Here is a 19833-nt window from a genome sequence, read left to right as displayed (position 1 = left end):
TGCGCTCCACTTTTAAACTTAGCTGGCCGGACCATTTTTGCAATTTTTCCATTGCTTTTTTTATTTTGCCCATACAGCTTTCAGAGTTTGTAAAAGGCCCCCAAACCATATATTTTCTGAAAGCACATGACCAGTAGAATAAAAAAAGGTGCTACTTATTTTTAGGGCACAATATTTGCACAAATGTTTAACAAATCAATATTTTAGCTAAAAATACAATAAAATCATTATTAGCAGATAAAAACAGCAAATTTTACAAAACTCCTAATAAATATAAAAGCTAACCTGTATTGAGTTAATAAATAACAAATATTTATCAATTTTAAATTGTGCCTTTTTGCGAAATGGTGAAAATTGAACATACCCAAAAATGTAAATATCCAAATTTCTCTAAAAATCTATAGGATTTCATTGTTCACTTACAGCTTTCAGAGTTTGTTAAATACCCCCCAAACCATATATTTTCTTAAAGCACATGACCTGTAGAATAAAAAGAAGGTGCTACTGATTTTAATGCTCTGCGATATTTGCGCAAATGTTTATCATAACAATATATTTGCTAAAAATACACTAAAATCATTATTAGCAGATAAAAACATAGCACATTTTACAAAATTCCTACTAAATATAAAAGCATAACCTGTATTGAGTTAATAAATAACAAACATTTGTAATTTTTAAATTACGCCTTTTTGCAAAATGGTGAAAATTGAATGTACTCAAAAATGTAAATAACCAATTTTCTCAGAAAATCGGAAGGTTTACATTTTTGCCTTACAGCTTTTAGAGTTTGTAAAAGACCCACCAAACCATATATTTTCTGAAAGCATAGGACCAGTAGAATAAAAGGAAGGTGCTACTGGTTTTTAAGGCCCCAAGATATTTGCGCAAATGTTTACCAAAACTATATTTTTGCTAAATATACACTAAAATTATTATTAGCAGATACAAACAGCAAATTTTACAAAATGCCTGCTAAATTACTACTAAATATAAAAGCTTAACCTGTATTGAGTTAATAAATAACAAATATTTGTAAATTTCAGATTGCACCTTCTTGCAAAATGGTGAAAATTGAACATACACAAAACTATAAATAACCAAATTTCTCCAAAAATCTGGAGGGCCTCATTTTTCATTTACAGCTTTCAGAGTTTGTAAAAGACACCCCAAGCTAAACATTTTCTGCAAGCATAGGACCAGTAAAATAAAAGGAAGTTGCTACTAATTTTTAAGGCTCCGCAATATTTGCGCAAATGTTTACCAAAACGATATTTTCCCTAAAAATGCACTAAAATCATTATTAGCAGATACAAACAAAGCAAATTTTACAAAAATCCTGCTAAGTTCCTTCTAAATATAAAAGCTTAACCTGTATTGAGTTATTAAATAACAAATTTGTAAATTTTAAATTGCGCCTTTTTGAGAAATGGTGTAAATCAGACGTACATAAAAATTTTCTCTCAAGGTCTGGAGGTTTTCATTTTTCACTTACAGCTTTCAGAGTTTGTAAAAGACCCACCCAAAACCAAATATTTTCTGAAAGCACATGGCCAGTAGAATAAAAAAGGTGCTACCGATTTTTAGGGCACCGCAATATTTGTGCAAATGTTTATCAAAACAATATTTTAGCTACAAATACACTAAAATCATTATTAGTGGATTTATACATGGCAAAATTTACAAAATTAATGCAAAATTCCTACTAAATATAAAAGGTTAAACTATATTGAGTTAATAAATAACAAATATTTGTAAATGTTTAATTGCGCACCATACATTTTCTCAAAACACATGACCTGTAGAATAAAAAAAGTTCTTATTTTTTGGGCTCCGCAATAACTACGCAAATGTTCATCAAATCACTATTTTCACAAAAAATACACTAAAATCATTATTAGTGCACACAAACACAACATAACTTACAAAATTCCTACTAAATTGCTACTAAAGCATCGTTCACATGTGGCTTACTAAAAAGTGTACACCCATGGAGAGCCATGTTGTGGGACGCACAGGTCCCCGTGCAGGCGCAGTCCTATTTATGTCAATTGGGATGCAACAGCTGCACAGGCATAAATAATGATATTTGAAGCGCTTCACAATGTGCATAAAAATGAATATATATGAATAAATATAAATACTCAAATAAACCCAGCGGTGAGTAAAAATTCCTAAAAAATCAAGCAATCAAAATAGTGTAGAATTATAAAAAATTTGTGACACCAAATGTGTAAAAAAATCCACATAAAAATAAATATATAGGGATGTATTCAGAAGGTTCAATTATACAAGTGTAGAATCCGATTGGTATAGAGCTTTGATCCAGTCCCACTAGCAAAGCTGTTTAAAAACACTTGCTTAATTAAGGTGCTCATTGACCTTTATAGTAACAATGTTTCTTTTGCTTCTGTTCACAACCAATGTGAGAATCATAAAACAGATCTCATTTGACAGGCAGATAAGAGAAAAAAACAATCATTGTGCAATAGTTAGGATACCAAGGTACACAGGCAAACTTCAATCCACTCACGTGTGCCTTATAATGATAAGGCATATGCAGGTTTTACTATAGCAGTCAGCCGCCTTAGACAGGAGCAGATTCACTGCAGTACACTGAGTGATACTGCTGATCTGCACAGAGCGTCCTTGGCTCCTCCCACACGTTACATCACAGTCACGTGACTTTTTCAAGGATAATACAAGCTCTGACGGACTCAGCTTTATAGCACAACAGCAGAGTGCTGGCCATGGCTACAGCATGAGTTAATCACATCCTGCTTCCTGCATAGACTTCAATCCTGTTAAAACCTACTTTTATTAGACATGTAATTCATATGAATATCGTTGGTTTATCAAAACCACGATTCCATGTGTAAAAAACGCAGTGTGTAAAGAGTAAAAAAATTTATATATATTGATATCTCTAATCACGTTTACTTCTTAAACTCCCTCCAGTGGTCACAATTGGTATAACATCTCACAGAGGGAATGTATAGCAAAGCATTGTCTCTAATGGTTTTGATAATTGACCAGTGCCCCATAATATCACAAAAATGGGGTATCCACATGCTATGCTCATAAATGTATGGAAAACGGAGTAAACAAGATGACATGATATATATATATATATATATATATATATATATATATATATATATATATATATATATATATATATATATATAAAACATATATATATAAAATTAAAATAAGATATGATATAAGAAAATAATATTAAAATGTAAAATTAAAATCTAAAATTCCATGATAGAATATTGCAAAAATGGATGATGACCATTATTTATATGCTAGAACTGAACCAAATATTGCCACTCAGAAAAAACTGGTATTGGGCAAATAATGAGAATCTTGGACCAAAAATAAAAAATAAAAAATATAAAAAAAATATAAAAAATAAAAATAAAATATATACCATAAAAATATATATATAAATCTGAAAAACCTCTAAAAATCAGAAATAAAACAATTCAGGTCGAATTCAATGTTCAAACCATGGGGTTCTAATGTACCCATCTGGAATATCCATTTGGATTCATTCTTGCTGAGTTCCCTCACTTTATGGGAACCCCTCCAATGAGCCTTATACTTTTGAATAGCCCAGAATTGGAGACCCCTAGGGTCTCTGTTATGATACCTATCAAAATGTTTTGAAACACTGTGTTTTGGATAGCCTTTTCTAATGTTCTGGATATGCTCTCTTATTCTCTTCCACATTGGTCGTTTCGTTCTGCCAATGTATTGGAGGGAGCAGGAGCACTGTAAAGCATATACCACCCCCTCAGTCCTGCAAGATATAAAATCCTTTATTTCAAATTCTTGTCCAGTATTTGTTGAAGAAAATTTCTGACATTTGTATCCATTTTGATTAGTATTTATGCAGGCATAACACCTTTTACAGGGATAGAATCCTTTACCCTGAAAAAAGGTTAAATCAGTTATTCTCTTGGGTGGGTTGGGTACATTTTTAGCTATGATGTCCCTTAGAGTTGGAGCTCGTCTATAAATGAATCTCGGTTTTTCTGGGAGTATATTTGCCAGAGTAGTATCAGTTTTTAAAATAGACCAATGTCTTTTTATAATCCTCTCCATCCTCCTGTGTTGTACACTGAAGTCCATTATCAGAGGTATGTCATCTGTTTTGTCATTTACCTTGGATCAGCGCTTCTCTTGAGGTTTGATTGACTTCTGTTATTTTTTCTTCTATAAAACATTTATTGTACCCTTTTTCTTCAAACCTCTTGCCTATCCACTGAGCTTGTTTAAGATAGTCATTATTTTCTGAACAATTTCTCCGTAAGCGAATAAACTGGCCCTTCGGGATGTTGATTAACCATGGCTCATAGTGGCAACTCGTTACTGGTATATAGCTGTTCCTTTCCACCGGTTTGAAGAAAGTTTTTGTGCTGATGATATTGGCTGTTAGTTCTATTTCAAGATCAAGGAACTGGATTTTAGTCTCACTAATTTGATGTTCAAGTTTAATATTTTTTTGGTTCATATTCAAACGTTGGAAAAAGGATCTTAAACTCAGTTCATCACCCTTCCAAATAAAAATACAATCGTCTATGAATCTTTTATATAGAACCAGTTCCTTTGGAGTATTTAAAAAGATGGCATCCTCCTCCCATTTTGCCATGAATATGTTGGCTACACTTGGGGCATATTTAGCTCCCATCCCAATACCCGTTAGTTGTCGAAAATAATTATTATTATACCAGAAGTAGTTATGTTGAATACCAAAGGCCAGGCTTCTAAGAAGAAATCTTTTCTGTTTAGAAATGAGATGGCTGAATGAATCCATAGCCCATTTAGATGCTTCTATTGCATCGCTATGTTCAATTATTGTGTACAGTGAAGCAACATCAGCAGTTGCTAACAGATATCTTCCATTAGGGTCCAGGGTCAGAGATTTTAATATTTGTAATAAATGTTTGGTATCACGTAGATAAGCTTTAGTGTTAGGTACTAGGGGTTGCAAGAATTTGTCCACATATTCCTCTAGTCTTGCATTGATCGATTGAATCCCATTAATGATGGGTCTTCCTGGTGGTGCCTCAGCATTCTTATGGATCTTCGGGATGGTGTAAATGATTGGAACTCTACATGTATCCGGTACTAAATATCTAGATTCTTTTTTGGATAGAATATTTTTGTTGATTCCTTTTTGAATCAAAGAGGACAGATCTCGTTTGTATTCTGTAGTGGGATTGCTACTGAGTTTCAGATATGTGTTATTATCGTTAAGTTGTCCCATCAGTTCCTGGTGGTAGTATTCCTTGGTTAGTACTACAATGGCGCCCCCTTTGTCGGCCGGTCTAATTATAATATCTTTATTTGCTTCCAATTGTTTTATACCTTGTTGTATATGCTGGGATTCCGAGATTCTACTGAACTTGAGTTGTTCCAGGTCTTTGATCACCATTTTTTTAAACACCTCAATATGTTCATTATTTGTAGAGGGTGGGTTGAATAGTGACTTATTTCTTAAATCACTATGCTGTACTCCTCTGCCAAGTTCCACTCCTTTGTTCAATGTAGATGGTGGTCTGGATAATAAGTATTTCTTGATATTCAATTTCCTAGTGTATTTTTGTATGTCAATATACATCTGGAATTTGTCCAAATTCTTTTTTGGTGCATATTTAAGGCCTTTGTCCAGTGTGATTAATTCTGCTCGTGTGAGCTCTTTGCCGCTGAGGTTGTAGATGCCTTCCCCTAGTACTCTCTTTTTCTTTTGGGTTTGCCATCCTGCTCTGCATCCCCTTTTATGGTGTTTGGACTTCTTTCTCTGTTTGTATATTCCTGTAAGGGTGGGGGATCTTCGTTTCTGCGGAAATCTAAAAAAGATCTTGACTATTCTTCCTCTATGTAATTTCTAAGAGGCTCGTATCTATTGGTGGTAGGCAATGGGCTCCTCCTATCAGCATATCTGTATTGGTCGTATTCTCTGGTCCCATTCCTATTACCATTGAACTGGTGGTCTCGAGATTCACCATTGCTCTATTGATAGTCCCTATGATCTCTCTTATCCTGATCATACCGATAATCCCTTGGCTGATCCCTATGAGGTTGTTGGTAGGAGTTTCTGGGGTCATTTCTGGAATTATATTGATTTTCTCTTGGTTCAGTTCTAGTTGAATGTTGATAGTATCCTTGTTCCCCATACCTGGGGTACCTGCCATTTTCCACCTGATCATATTGCGATTCATTACCTGATTGATGCGATCTTGATTGATTGTAGGGTGGATAGTGGGGTTTGTTAGGTCTTTTATTGGCATTATTTTTCCAATAAGGTCTTCTTGGTGATTTATTTTTTGTTTTGTTCCTCCACCAAGGTTTTGGGGTTCTTGATCCATTGTCATCTCTCAGTGTGTTACTTTGTTCCCATTGTTTCTGTTGGTTATATCTTGGGGTTTCTGGTGTCCTGGATCTCCTTTCAGGAGTCCTATAATATGTATTTCTCCTGGGGCTAACTATCCTCACCTCTCTAGCTGGTGATGAGGCTATAGATCCAGTTTTACCTTGTTTGGCATTGATTTGCCAATTGAAAACCTGTTCTAACTGATAATCATTGGTATCTCTGAGGTATTTTCTCTTTTTCCTTTGTTTCAATTCAACATCTTTCTGTTCTAACACTTTATTCACTTGTTGAGTTAGTGATGAAAAAGGTGCTGTCTCTTTAAAAGGGTCCAGTATGGTTTTGCATTCAGCAATTTGCTGGTTAATCATGTTTAATTGACTTTGTTTCCTTTTTAAGGCAAAATGTACTAGATCCAGACCTTTATCGTTAAAAAATGTATACCACTCATTGGTTGCGTCTTGATCTGTCAAACCATCACAGATAGGTACATCCCATCTCAATCTTCTCGGGACAATTTTATCTTTAATGTATTGTTCATGAGCAGCTATGTCCCACCATAGGCTCACCTCTTTTTCCATTAGGTGGCCGAATTTCCTGAAATTGGTGTCTAAATCACCCTTATCGGTGCTAGGTGCAGTGGAAAAAACATTTTCCAAATTAATTGTGCGTTTTTCAATAAAATCAAAAATATCCATCACTGCAGCTATATGTGAAAAAACTGAAAAATAAGTGAAAAAGAATATATAAAACACAAAGCGCTGTGATGCTAAATAGCTGATAATTACACAGAAAACCAAGTGAGGCTGCTATCAAAAAAGAGTGTTTTCAGAGTCACTTAAAAAGAATAAATAATGATATTTGAAGCGCTTCACAATGTGCATAAAAATGAATATATATGAATAAATATAAATACTCAAATCATCACTAACTCAACAACTGAATAAAGTGTTAGAACAGAAAGATGTTGAATTGAAACAAAGGAAAAAGAGAAAATACCTCAGAGATACCAATGATTATCAGTTAGAACAGGTTTTCAATTGGCAAATCAATGCCAAACAAGGTAAAACTGGGTCTATAGCCTCATCACCAGATAGAGAGGTGAGGATAGTTAGCCCCAGGAGAAATACATATTGTAGGACTCCTGAAAGGAGATCCAGGACACCAGAAACCCCAAGATATAACCAACAGAAACAATGGGAACAAAGTAACACACTGAGAGATGACAATGGATCAAGAACACCAAAACCTTGGTGGAGGAACAAAACAAAAAATAAATCACCAAGAAGACCTTATTGGAAAAATAATGCCAATAAAAGACCTAACAAACCCCACTATCCACCCTACAATCAATCAAGATCGCATCAATCAGGTAATGAATCGCAATATGATCAGGTAGAAAATGGCAGGTACCCCAGGTATGGGGAACAAGGATACTATCAACATTCAACTAGAACTGAACCAAGAGAAAATCAATATAATTCCAGAAATGACCCCAGAAACTCCTACCAACAACCTCATAGGGATCAGCCAAGGGATTATCGGTATGATCAGGATAAGAGAGATCATAGGGACTATCAACAGAGCAATGGTGAATCTCGAGACCACCAGTTCAATGGTAATAGGAATGGGACCAGAGAATACGACCAATACAGATATGCTGATAGGAGGAGCCCATTGTCTACCACCAATAGATACGAGCCTCTTAGAAATTACATAGAGGAAGAACAGTCAAGATCTTTTTTAGATTTCCGCAGAAACGAAGATCCCCCACCCCTACAGGAATATACAAACAGAGAAAGAAGTCCAAACACCATAAAAGGGAATGCAGAGCAGGATGGCAAACCCAAAAGAAAAAGAGAGTACTAGGGGAAGGCATCTACAACCTCAGCGGCAAAGAGCTCACACGAGCAGAATTAATCACACTGGACAAAGGCCTTAAATATGCACCAAAAAAGAATTTGGACAAATTCCAGATGTATATTGACATACAAAAATACACTAGGAAATTGAATATCAAGAAATACTTATTATCCAGACCACCATCTACATTGAACAAAGGAGTGGAACTTGGCAGAGGAGTACAGCATAGTGATTTAAGAAATAAGTCACTAGTCAACCCACCCCCTACAAATAATGAACATATTGAGGTGTTTAAAAAAATGGTGATCAAAGACCTGGAACAACTCAAGTTCAATAGAATCTCGGAATCCCAGCATATACAACAAGGTATAAAACAATTGGAAGCAAATAAAGATATTATAATTAGACCGGCCGACAAAGGGGGCGCCATTGTAGTACTAACCAAGGAATACTACCACCAGGAACTGATGGGACAACTTAACGATAATAACACATATCTGAAACTCAGTAGCAATCCCACTACAGAATACAAACGAGATCTGTCCTCTTTGATTCAAAAAGGAATCAACAAAAATATTCTATCCAAAAAAGAATCTAGATATTTAGTACCGGATACATGTAGAGTTCCAATCATTTACACCATCCCGAAGATCCATAAGAATGCTGAGGCACCACCAGGAAGACCCATCATTAATGGGATTCAATCGATCAATGCAAGACTAGGGGAATATGTGGACAAATTCTTGCAACCCCTAGTACCTAACACTAAAGCTTATCTACGTGATACCAAACATTTATTACAAATATTAAAATCTCTGACCCTGGACCCTAATGGAAGATATCTGTTAGCAACTGCTGATGTTGCTTCACTGTACACAATAATTGAACATAGCGATGCAATAGAAGCATCTAAATGGGCTATGGATTCATTCAGCCATCTCATTTCTAAACAGAAGAGATTTCTTCTTAGAAGCCTGGCCTTTGGTATTCAACATAACTACTTCTGGTATAATAATAATTATTTTCGACAGCTAACGGGTATTGGGATGGGAGCTAAATATGCCCCAAGTGTAGCCAACATATTCATGGCAAAATGGGAGGAGGATGCCATCTTTTTAAATACTCCAAAGGAACTGGTTCTATATAAAAGATTCATAGACGATTGTATTTTTATTTGGAAGGGTGATGAACTGAGTTTAAGATCCTTTTTCCAACGTTTGAATATGAACCAAAAAAATATTAAACTTGAACATCAAATTAGTGAGACTAAAATCCAGTTCCTTGATCTTGAAATAGAACTAACAGCCAATATCATCAGCACAAAAACTTTCTTCAAACCGGTGGAAAGGAACAGCTATATACCAGTAACGAGTTGCCACTATGAGCCATGGTTAATCAACATCCCGAAGGGCCAGTTTATTCGCTTACGGAGAAATTGTTCAGAAAATAATGACTATCTTAAACAAGCTCAGTGGATAGGCAAGAGGTTTGAAGAAAAAGGGTACAATAAATGTTTTATAGAAGAAAAAATAACAGAAGTCAATCAAACCTCAAGAGAAGCGCTGATCCAAGGTAAATGACAAAACAGATGACATACCTCTGATAATGGACTTCAGTGTACAACACAGGAGGATGGAGAGGATTATAAAAAGACATTGGTCTATTTTAAAAACTGATACTACTCTGGCAAATATACTCCCAGAAAAACCGAGATTCATTTATAGACGAGCTCCAACTCTAAGGGACATCATAGCTAAAAATGTACCCAACCCACCCAAGAGAATAACTGATTTAACCTTTTTTCAGGGTAAAGGATTCTATCCCTGTAAAAGGTGTTATGCCTGCATAAATACTAATCAAAATGGATACAAATGTCAGAAATTTTCTTCAACAAATACTGGACAAGAATTTGAAATAAAGGATTTTATATCTTGCAGGACTGAGGGGGTGGTATATGCTTTACAGTGCTCCTGCTCCCTCCAATACATTGGCAGAACGAAACGACCAATGTGGAAGAGAATAAGAGAGCATATCCAGAACATTAGAAAAGGCTATCCAAAACACAGTGTTTCAAAACATTTTGATAGGTATCATAACAGAGACCCTAGGGGTCTCCAATTCTGGGCTATTCAAAAGTATAAGGCTCATTGGAGGGGTTCCCATAAAGTGAGGGAACTCAGCAAGAATGAATCCAAATAGATATTCCAGATGGGTACATTAGAACCCCATGGTTTGAACATTGAATTCGACCTGAATTGTTTTATTTCTGATTTTTAGAGGTTTTTCAGATTTATATATATATTTTTATGGTATATATTTTATTTTTATTTTTTATATTTTTTTTATATTTTTTATTTTTGGTCCAAGATTCTCATTATTTGCCCAATACCAGTTTTTTCTGAGTGGCAATATTTGGTTCAGTTCTAGCATATAAATAATGGTCATCATCCATTTTTGCAATACTCTATCATGGAATTTTAGATTTTAATTTTACATTTTAATATTATTTTCTTATATCATATCTTATTTTAATTTTATATATATATGTTTTATATATATATATATATATATATATATATATATATATATATCATTTCATCTTGTTTACTCCGTTTTCCATACATTTATGAGCATAGCATGTGGATACCCCATTTTTGTGATATTATGGGGCACTGGTCAATTATCAAAACCATTAGAGACAATGCTTTGCTATACATTCCCTCTGTGAGATGTTATACCAATTGTGACCACTGGAGGGAGTTTAAGAAGTAAACGTGATTAGAGATATCAATATATATAAATTTTTTTACTCTTTACACACTGCGTTTTTTACACATGGAATCGTGGTTTTGATAAACCAACGATATTCATATGAATTACATGTCTAATAAAAGTAGGTTTTAACAGGATTGAAATCTATGCAGGAAGCAGGATGATGATTAACTCATGCTGTAGCCATGGCAACCACTCTGCTGTTGTGCTATAAAGCTGAGTCCGTCAGAGCTTGTATTATCCTTGAAAAAGTCACGTGACTGTGATGTAACGCGTGGGAGGAGCCAAGGACGCTCTGTGCAGATCAGCAGTATCACTCAGTGTTCTGCAGTGAATCTGCTCCTGTCTAAGGCGGCTGACTGCTATAGTAAAACCTGCATATGCCTTATCATTATAAGGCACACGTGAGTGGATTGAAGTTTGCCTGTGTACCTTGGTATCCTAACTATTGCACAATGATTGTTTTTTTCTCTTATCTGCCTGTCAAATGAGATCTGTTTTATGATTCTCACATTGGTTGTGAACAGAAGCAAAAGAAACATTGTTACTATAAAGGTCAATGAGCACCTTAATTAAGCAAGTGTTTTTAAACAGCTTTGCTAGTGGGACTGGATCAAAGCTCTATACCAATCGGATTCTACACTTGTATAATTGAACCTTCTGAATACATCCCTATATATTTATTTTTATGTGGATTTTTTATGTGGATTTTTTTACACATTTGGTGTCACTAATTTTTTATAATTTTATACTATTTTGATTGCTTGATTTTTTAGGAATTTTTACTCACCGCTGGGTTTATTTGAGTATTTATATTTATTCATATATATTCATTTTTATGCACATTGTGAAGCGCTTCAAATATCATTATTTATTCTTTTTAAGTGACTCTGAAAACACTCTTTTTTGATAGCAGCCTCACTTGGTTTTCTGTGTAATTATCAGCTATTTAGCATCACAGCGCTTTGTGTTTTATATATTCTTTTTCAGCTGCACAGGCATAGCCGCTGCTCTCAATCTGACATCTGTGTGGGTGCATGCCCCCGAACGCAGACAGTGTGAGCTCAGGGACATGAACCCGGACCTACATGGATGTCAAATTGGGAGCAATGGCTCTGTTCGTGAGGTTGCTACATCCCAAATTACATCAATGGAACTGCTTGCACAGGGATGCACAGAACACCTGGTACAGGTAAGCACTGCCTTGCAGGGGTATACACTGTGTATGCCCTGTGTGAACAAGGCCTTAAGCCCCTTTCACACAAGCAGACCGATCGGGTCTGCCTGTCCGCTTTTCAGGCGGGCAACCCTTTGTTCTTTATAGAGAGGCTGATGTAAATGGACATGTGTCTGTTTACACCAGCCTGCATCCGATCCAATCCAGGCCACTTAAAACAGATGGATGGGGATCTCATTCCCCATCCGTCTAGCAGATCAGATTGGATGAGAATCGGATAGAAATGGGCAGGCGGTCCGTTTCCATTCGACCGCCCCATAGAGAACAGGGGGCTTTGTCCGTGTCTACTCTGCATCAGCGGAGTGGACACAGGCCTGTCATCCGCCTGCTCAGTGGGGATCAGTGGACAGATCCCCCGCTAAGCCGGCGGATCTGCTTGACGGTGTCCGCTCCATGTGAAAGGGTCCTTACTATTTTATTTTTATTTTTTTTTATTTTTTCATTTTTTTATATTTATATTTTTTAATATTTTGTATTTTCTTTTAGTCTTTGAGGATATATCATAGGTTTAAACAGACCCAATATCTATTTTTTGAAACAGAGAAAGGGACTGAAGACAAAAGAGTACCTAATCACGTGCAAGGAAAATAAAAAAAACAGCATTTTTGCTTGCACATGATTGGATGATGGAACCCAGCAGAGTTTCTGCTCATTTACTAAGCTGTGGAGCAACTGCACCTGCAAAGTGCAATTGCACTTTGTAAAGTGCACATTCTTTTTGCCTTTAGTAAATCACCCTGAGTGAATCCTATCAGCAACAAAGCCTGTATCGAGTGATATCGGACAATGACTGACAGTGGCTCGGATCTACCATCGAATCGTATGTTTGTGGATGGGATAACAAGCAAGGCAGAGGGAACCTGCCAATCTACTATGCCTGTGTCGAATACTCGGAGGCAGCTAAGTACGAAAGGGATGCAGGATAGGAAACATAATGAATCGTAACATTGGGGGTTATTTACGAAAGGCAAATCCACTTTGCACTACAAGTGCATTTGAAAATGCACTGAAAGTGTACTTGAAAGTGCAGTCGCTGTAGATCTGAGGGGGACATGCAAGAAAATAAAAAAACTGCATTTTAGCTTGTACATGATTGGATGATAAAATCAGCAGAGCTTCCCCTCATTTCAGATCTTCCCCTCAGATCTACAGCAACTGCACTTCCAAGTGCATTTGCAGTGCACTTGTAGTGTAGAGTGGATTTGCCTTTAGTAAATCAACCCCACTGTCTATGGGGTTGCTGTCTCATCCATTGGGAGATGAGCATGTATTGTTTGCATGGGTTCTGTGGCGGATTGAGGTGGTAATTATACCCACCTGGTGCCCTGTCTGCACTTTGATAAGCCTGGGGGGCTGGGGGCTGGTATGTGTTCATACAGTGTCATACACTCTGCAACCAATTCGTATCAGATTCATTTCATACATCTTACTACCGATTCATATCGGAGTCATTTCATAAATTTTACAACTGATTTGCATTTGAGTCATTTCTCTTTACAACCGATTCTTATTGGATACATTACATATTTTCTATAATCCAATTCGAACCCAGTCGCATTGGCGGCACAATGGTTCGCATCGGATCCATAGCACATGCCGATTAGTGTCGATTCATGACGCTTACCCTGTTACGGATGCACTGCACACACCAATTTGTATCGGTTCACACCCAACTCTACAACCGATTTGTATCGATCATGTCTTTATTCATATTATTTACCCTACCACCGATTCGTATCGTTTACACTGCATACCTACAACAGTCCGATTTGAACCTAGTAGCATCAACGGCACAAAGATTCGTATTGGACGCACCACACACCGGTTCATCTTGCAATCATGCAAGCACATACACAGCTAATGCAATCTTTTTACAGTCACCATAAAAACACATCTCTAGGGACACAAGCCCCTTGCAATCATTGCAAGCACGCGGCTAAACATAACTACTTGCAGTAGCTGCAAGCACGCATTCAAGCACAGCCTCTTGAGATCGCCACAAGCACAGCCTCTTGCAGTCGCTGCAAGCACGTATCCAAACACAACCTCTTGCAATCATGGCAAACACGCACCCTAAACACTGCCCCTTGCAACCGCTGCAAGCACGCATTCAGGCACAGCCCCTTGCAATTGCCGCAAGCACGCATCCAAACATAACTTCTTACAATCATTGCAAACTAGCATACAGACACACAAACACAGCCTCTTGCAATCGCTGCAAAACACGATTCCAAGCATAAGTTCTTTGGGTTCTTTTTTACCTCTCTCACCAAGGTTCTTCTCCCCCGATAACTCAGTTTGGCCGGACAGCCAGCTCTAGGAAGGGTTCTGGTCGTCCCAAACGTCTTCCATTTAAGGATTATGGAGGCCACTGTGCTCTTAGGAACCTTAAGTGCAGCAGAAATTTTTTTGTAACCTTGGCCTGATCTGTGCCTTGCCACAATTCTGTCTCTGAGCTCTTCAGGCAGTTCCTTTGACCTCATGATTCTCATTTGCTCTGACATGCACTGTGAGCTGTAAGGTCTTATATAGGCAGGTGTAAATAAATATATGAGTGTCACAGCAAAGAGTCTGAATACATAGGACCATGTTATATTTCAGTTTTTATTTTTTAATAAATCTGAAAGAATGTCAACAATTCTGTTTTTCTGTCAATATGGGGTGCTGTGTGTACATTAATGAGGAAAAAAAAGAACTTAAGTGATTTGAACAAATGGCTGCAATATAACAAAGAGTGAAACATTTAAGGGGGTCTGAATACTTTCCGTCTCCACTGTACATATATATATATATATATATATATATATATATATATACACACATACACATACATATAGGGATTGGGTCATGTCAGGCATAAATTTATATATATATATATATATATATATATATATATATATATATATATATATGTCACACTTATGTCACCCTCACCTCAGGTTTTCCGGTCAACCGAGTTTGATCCTTACCAGAACCTCGCTACTAGGGCATCAATCAGGTGTGTAGTTCACGGGGCCCCTCTGTCATATTATCTTGCAGCACCCTCGACTTGTTGATTGGGCCTTAGTTAGACCCCTTTCACACCAAGGCGTTTTTGCAGCGTTTTAGCGCTAAAAATAACGCTATTGAAACGCTCATAAAACGCTCCCCATGCATCTCAATGGACCCTTTCATACTGAGGCGTTGCGCTGGCAGGGCGTTGAGAAAAGTCCTGCAAGCAGCATCTTTGGAGCAGCTTTTGGGCGTTGAAAAAAGCACTTCAAAACGCCCCTCTCCATTGAAATGAATTGCAAACGTTGTAAAAACGCCTGAATAAAGCCTATAATCCACCCTGAGCTGTAGAAAAGTCACATAATCTCACAAAAAGGTAAACATGCAAGCAGAAATGAGAGCATCTACAACAGGACTGAAATTGTGGGAAGGTCAGAATGATTAAACAGACCATCAAAGTGCCAAAAAGCAAAATTAAGGTGCCAAAAAAAGAATTAATCCCAGAAAAATGAAGATTTGAAGTAAAAGACACTGCTTGTTACTTTACAAGACACTGCTTGTACTGGTTCTGAGACTAGTGGGAGCGGGATTAGGGTTGGGATTAGGGATTTGGGACTAGTGGGAGAGGGGTTAGGGTTCTGGTTTTGGGACTAGTGGAAGTGGGATTAGGGTTAGGGATTTGGAACTAGTGGGAGCGGGATTAGGGTTGGGATTAGGGTTAGGGATTTGGGACTAGTGGGAGTGGGATTAGGGTTGGGATTAGGGACTAGTGGGAGCGGGAATAGGATTAGGGTTCTGGTTTTGGGACTAGTGGGAGCGGAATTAGGGTTGGGATTAGGGATTTGGGACTAGTGGGAGCGGGATTAGGGTTCTGGTTTTGGGACTAGTGGAAGTGGGATTAGGGTTAGGGTTAGGAATTTGGGACTAGTGGGAGCAGGAATTAGGGTTAGGGATTTGGGACTAGTGGGAGCGGGATTAGGGTTAGGGATTTGGGACTAGTGGGAGCAGGATTAGGGTTGGGATTAGGGATTTGGGACTAGTGGGAGCGGGATTAGGATTAGGGTTCTGGGACTAGAGGGAGCGGGATTAGGGTTGGGATTAGGGACTAGTGGGAGCGGGGTTAGAGTTCTGGTTTTGGGACTAGTGGAAGTGGGATTAGGGTTAGGGATTTGGGACTAGTGGGAGCAGGATTAAGGTTAGGGATTTGGGACTAGTGGGAGCAGGATTAGGGTTCTGGTTTTGGGACTAGTGGAAGTGGGATTAGGGATAGGGATTTTGGACTAGTGGGAGTAGGATTAGGGATTTGGGACTAGTGGGCACGGGATTAGGGTTGGGATTAGGGTTCGGGATTTGGGACTAGTGGGAGCGGGATTAGGGTTAGGGATTTGGGACTAGTGGAAGCGGGGTTAGGGTTAGGGATGTGGGAGTGGGATTAGGATAAAGATACTTACGTTGCAATGCTCATCCGAGTATAATTTTGAACTTGTCTGGATGCACTCTCAAATCCTCATATAGCAATGCAAATTGTCCAATTGAGGTGTGCGCTTGGAGGATGGGTTGAACCCAATAGCGACGGTGCTGCCTCTGTTGGTGGATATGCTCCCAGTAAAGTAGCACAAATAACAAAAACAGCTCCATGAACTCCATCTTTTTTATTTACCCTCTTTCACCTCAACGAGATACCAGGAAGTACACAGGAAGTGATGTAGGGAGGTGGGGTTGTTCTTTGACGCCCATGCTTCAATAACGCTTGAAAAACGCTGTTAAAACGCCTGCAGCGTTGCGTTAATTTTACAGCTAACGCCCCTAAAACGATGTAAAAACGCGGTAATAACGCTAAGGCGTTTTAGGGCATATTTGAAGCGCCTTGGTGTGAAAGGGGTCTTACTGTCACATGCATTACACTCCATTTCGAAGGGCGACCCTTCACCTACACAGACAAGGCCGCTAATACGTCGAGCTTGCTGACAGTGCAAGTGTTAGCAGGCCAAGCATACGTCACCAACTAAAGACCGCACCATCCCTAGGTAGGCCATACCAGATGTCAGCTGCTTGCCCCAGTACGCCCTGGGGCTCTGGTCTACAGGTTTGTGCTCAGCAGAGACAGGCATCCAAGCATCGGTTACCTGGCCAGTCACCTCCTGGCTCACCTCGGTTGCCACCCACTCTTGAGTTTTCTACATTTTCAATCTACAGGGTTCTACACAATAGAACACAGTCGGCTCCTCCCTGCGCCTGTCATTTCTTTCCCTGTACTTCTCCTTTTCCTTCTTATCTGAATTTTCTGTGTCCCACTTCGCTCACTATCCTACTGCTATGCCTCCTCTTAACACATGCAACCCCTCAGTTAGTGGGGCGACCCTAACATTCTACCACAGCCCGATTCGAATCCAGTCGCATCGGTAGCTCAACGATTCGCACTGGTTCATTTCATACATTTATTTTATTCCATGTCACACACTCTACAGTCCAGTGCGAGTCCAGTCACATCAATGGCATGATTCAAATCAGTTTCATTTCATTTATTTCATGCCACACTCTACAGTCAAATTCGAGTCCAGTCGCAGCAGCGGCACAACGATTTGTGTAGGTTTTGTTTCATTTATCTAATTTCATGCCACACATGCTATAGTCCAATTCGAGTCCAGTCGCAGCAGCGTTGCAACTATTCTTATCGGTTTCATTTCATTAATATTTATTTTTATGTCACACACTCTACAGTCCGATGCGAGTCCAGTCGCATCAGCAGCACAGCGATCCGTATCAGGTTCCATTTCACTAATTTCACATCCCAATTCGAATCTCGTCGCGGCACAACGGTTCGTATCGGGTGCACTTCACTTCTTCGATTCCTTCCGAGGAATTCTCCCTCATATACGCATCAGTTGACTTAGCCACCCAAGCCATCATTATAATAGATACAGTGCCTGGCTGTCTAGAGCAGACATCTTAGATGCATTCAAACTCCTGCTTATTGAGCCATCCCTCTGGAGGTGGCATGGCACTGAATAGAGGGATTCTTGTTACTTCCCCACCAACTTGACCTTTGGGTCCAAAAGCAGCCTGTAGCTGTTCGATGTGTTCACCCAGTCCCTTACATGGATCCTATCGCACCAGGCCCAGGGTCAGACAGTCATTTATTACCTCAATGATTTTCTGCATATCCAATGAGCCGGCCATATCCCCGGAAGACCTAGACAGGTTAACCACTTAACAACCGGCCCATAGCCAAATGACGGCTACAGGGCGGTTGCTTAACTCTGGGAGGGCGTCCAGGGATGTCCTCCCAGAATTCGGCTCTCGCGCGCCCCCCTAAGGCGCGCACTCGAGAGCATCCTCTGGACCCGGCGCATCACGGATCCCGGTAAATGGCCGCTGATCGCGGCCATTTACCATGTGATCGCGCCGTCAAATGACGGAGCGATCACATGTAAACAAACCGGCGTCATCTGATGACGCCGGTTCCTCTCCTCCCCTCCTGTGTAGCGGTCGGTACACTGTGAGCGGAGAGGGGGATGGATGGATGGTAGCAGCGTTGTGGGCTGCATCTGTAGTGCCCACAGCGCTGCACAGAGACATCCAGCCATCCATGCTCAGCCATCCCTCACTGCTCTGCAATGCCCCACAATACTCTGCCATACCCTGCAATGCCCCGAAATACCCCGCCATACCCTGCAATGCCCCGAAATACCCCGCAATACTCTGCCATACCCTGCAATGCCCCGAAATACCCCGCAATACTCTGCCATACCCCGAAATACCCCGCAATACTCTGCCATACCCTGCAATACCCCACAATACTCTGCCATACCCTGCAATACCCCGAAATACCCCACAATACTCTACCATATCCTGCAATGCCCCGAAATACCCCGCCATACCCCGCAATACTCTGCCATACCCTGCAATACCCCGCAATACTCTGCAATACCCCGCAATACTCTGCCATACCCTGCAATACCACAAAATATCCCGCAATACTCTGCAATACAACGCAATACCCAGCCATACTCTGCAATACTCAGTGATACCCAGCCATACTCTGCAATACTCTGCCATACCCAGCCATGCTCTGCAATACCCCGCAAAAATCTGCAATACTCTGCCATAACCCGTAATACTCTGCCATACCCAGCCATACTCTGCAATACCCCGCAATACCCAGCCATACTCTGCAATACTCGGTGATACCCAGCCATACTCTGCCATACCCAGTCATACTTGGCGATACTCTGCAATATCCGGCCATGCTCAGCCATACTCGGCCATGCTCAGCCATACTCGGCCATGCTCAGCCATACTCGGCCATGCTCAGCCATACTCGGCCATGCTCAGCCATACCCAGCCTCTGTATGTGGCCAGGCTGTGGAAGTCTCACACATGTGGTATCGCCGTACTCAGGAGGAGTAGGAGAATCTATTTTGGGGTGTCATTTTTGGTATGTACATGCTATGTGTTAGAAATATTGTATAAATGGACAACTTTGTGTTAAAAAAAAAAAAAGCATTTTAACCACTTCCCGCCTTCCGTCATACGACGTCCTTGACTTTGTGCGGGGATATCTGAATGATGGGTGCAGCTACAGGCA

At 39.4% G+C, this 19833-nt stretch overlaps 1 protein-coding gene across 2 annotated transcripts in view; it reads right to left on the bottom strand.

The window, feature by feature from the left end:
* Positions 1-19833, bottom strand: part of UST (uronyl 2-sulfotransferase) — a 770399-nt gene that overhangs the window by 19391 nt on the left and 731175 nt on the right. The window lies entirely within an intron of this gene.

Source organism: Aquarana catesbeiana, linkage group LG04 (genome assembly GCF_042186555.1).
Source record: "Aquarana catesbeiana isolate 2022-GZ linkage group LG04, ASM4218655v1, whole genome shotgun sequence".
Taxonomy (NCBI): domain Eukaryota; kingdom Metazoa; phylum Chordata; class Amphibia; order Anura; family Ranidae; genus Aquarana; species Aquarana catesbeiana.
Note: the sequence above shows the minus strand (reverse complement) of the source record. Positions and strands in the feature narration are given on the sequence as shown.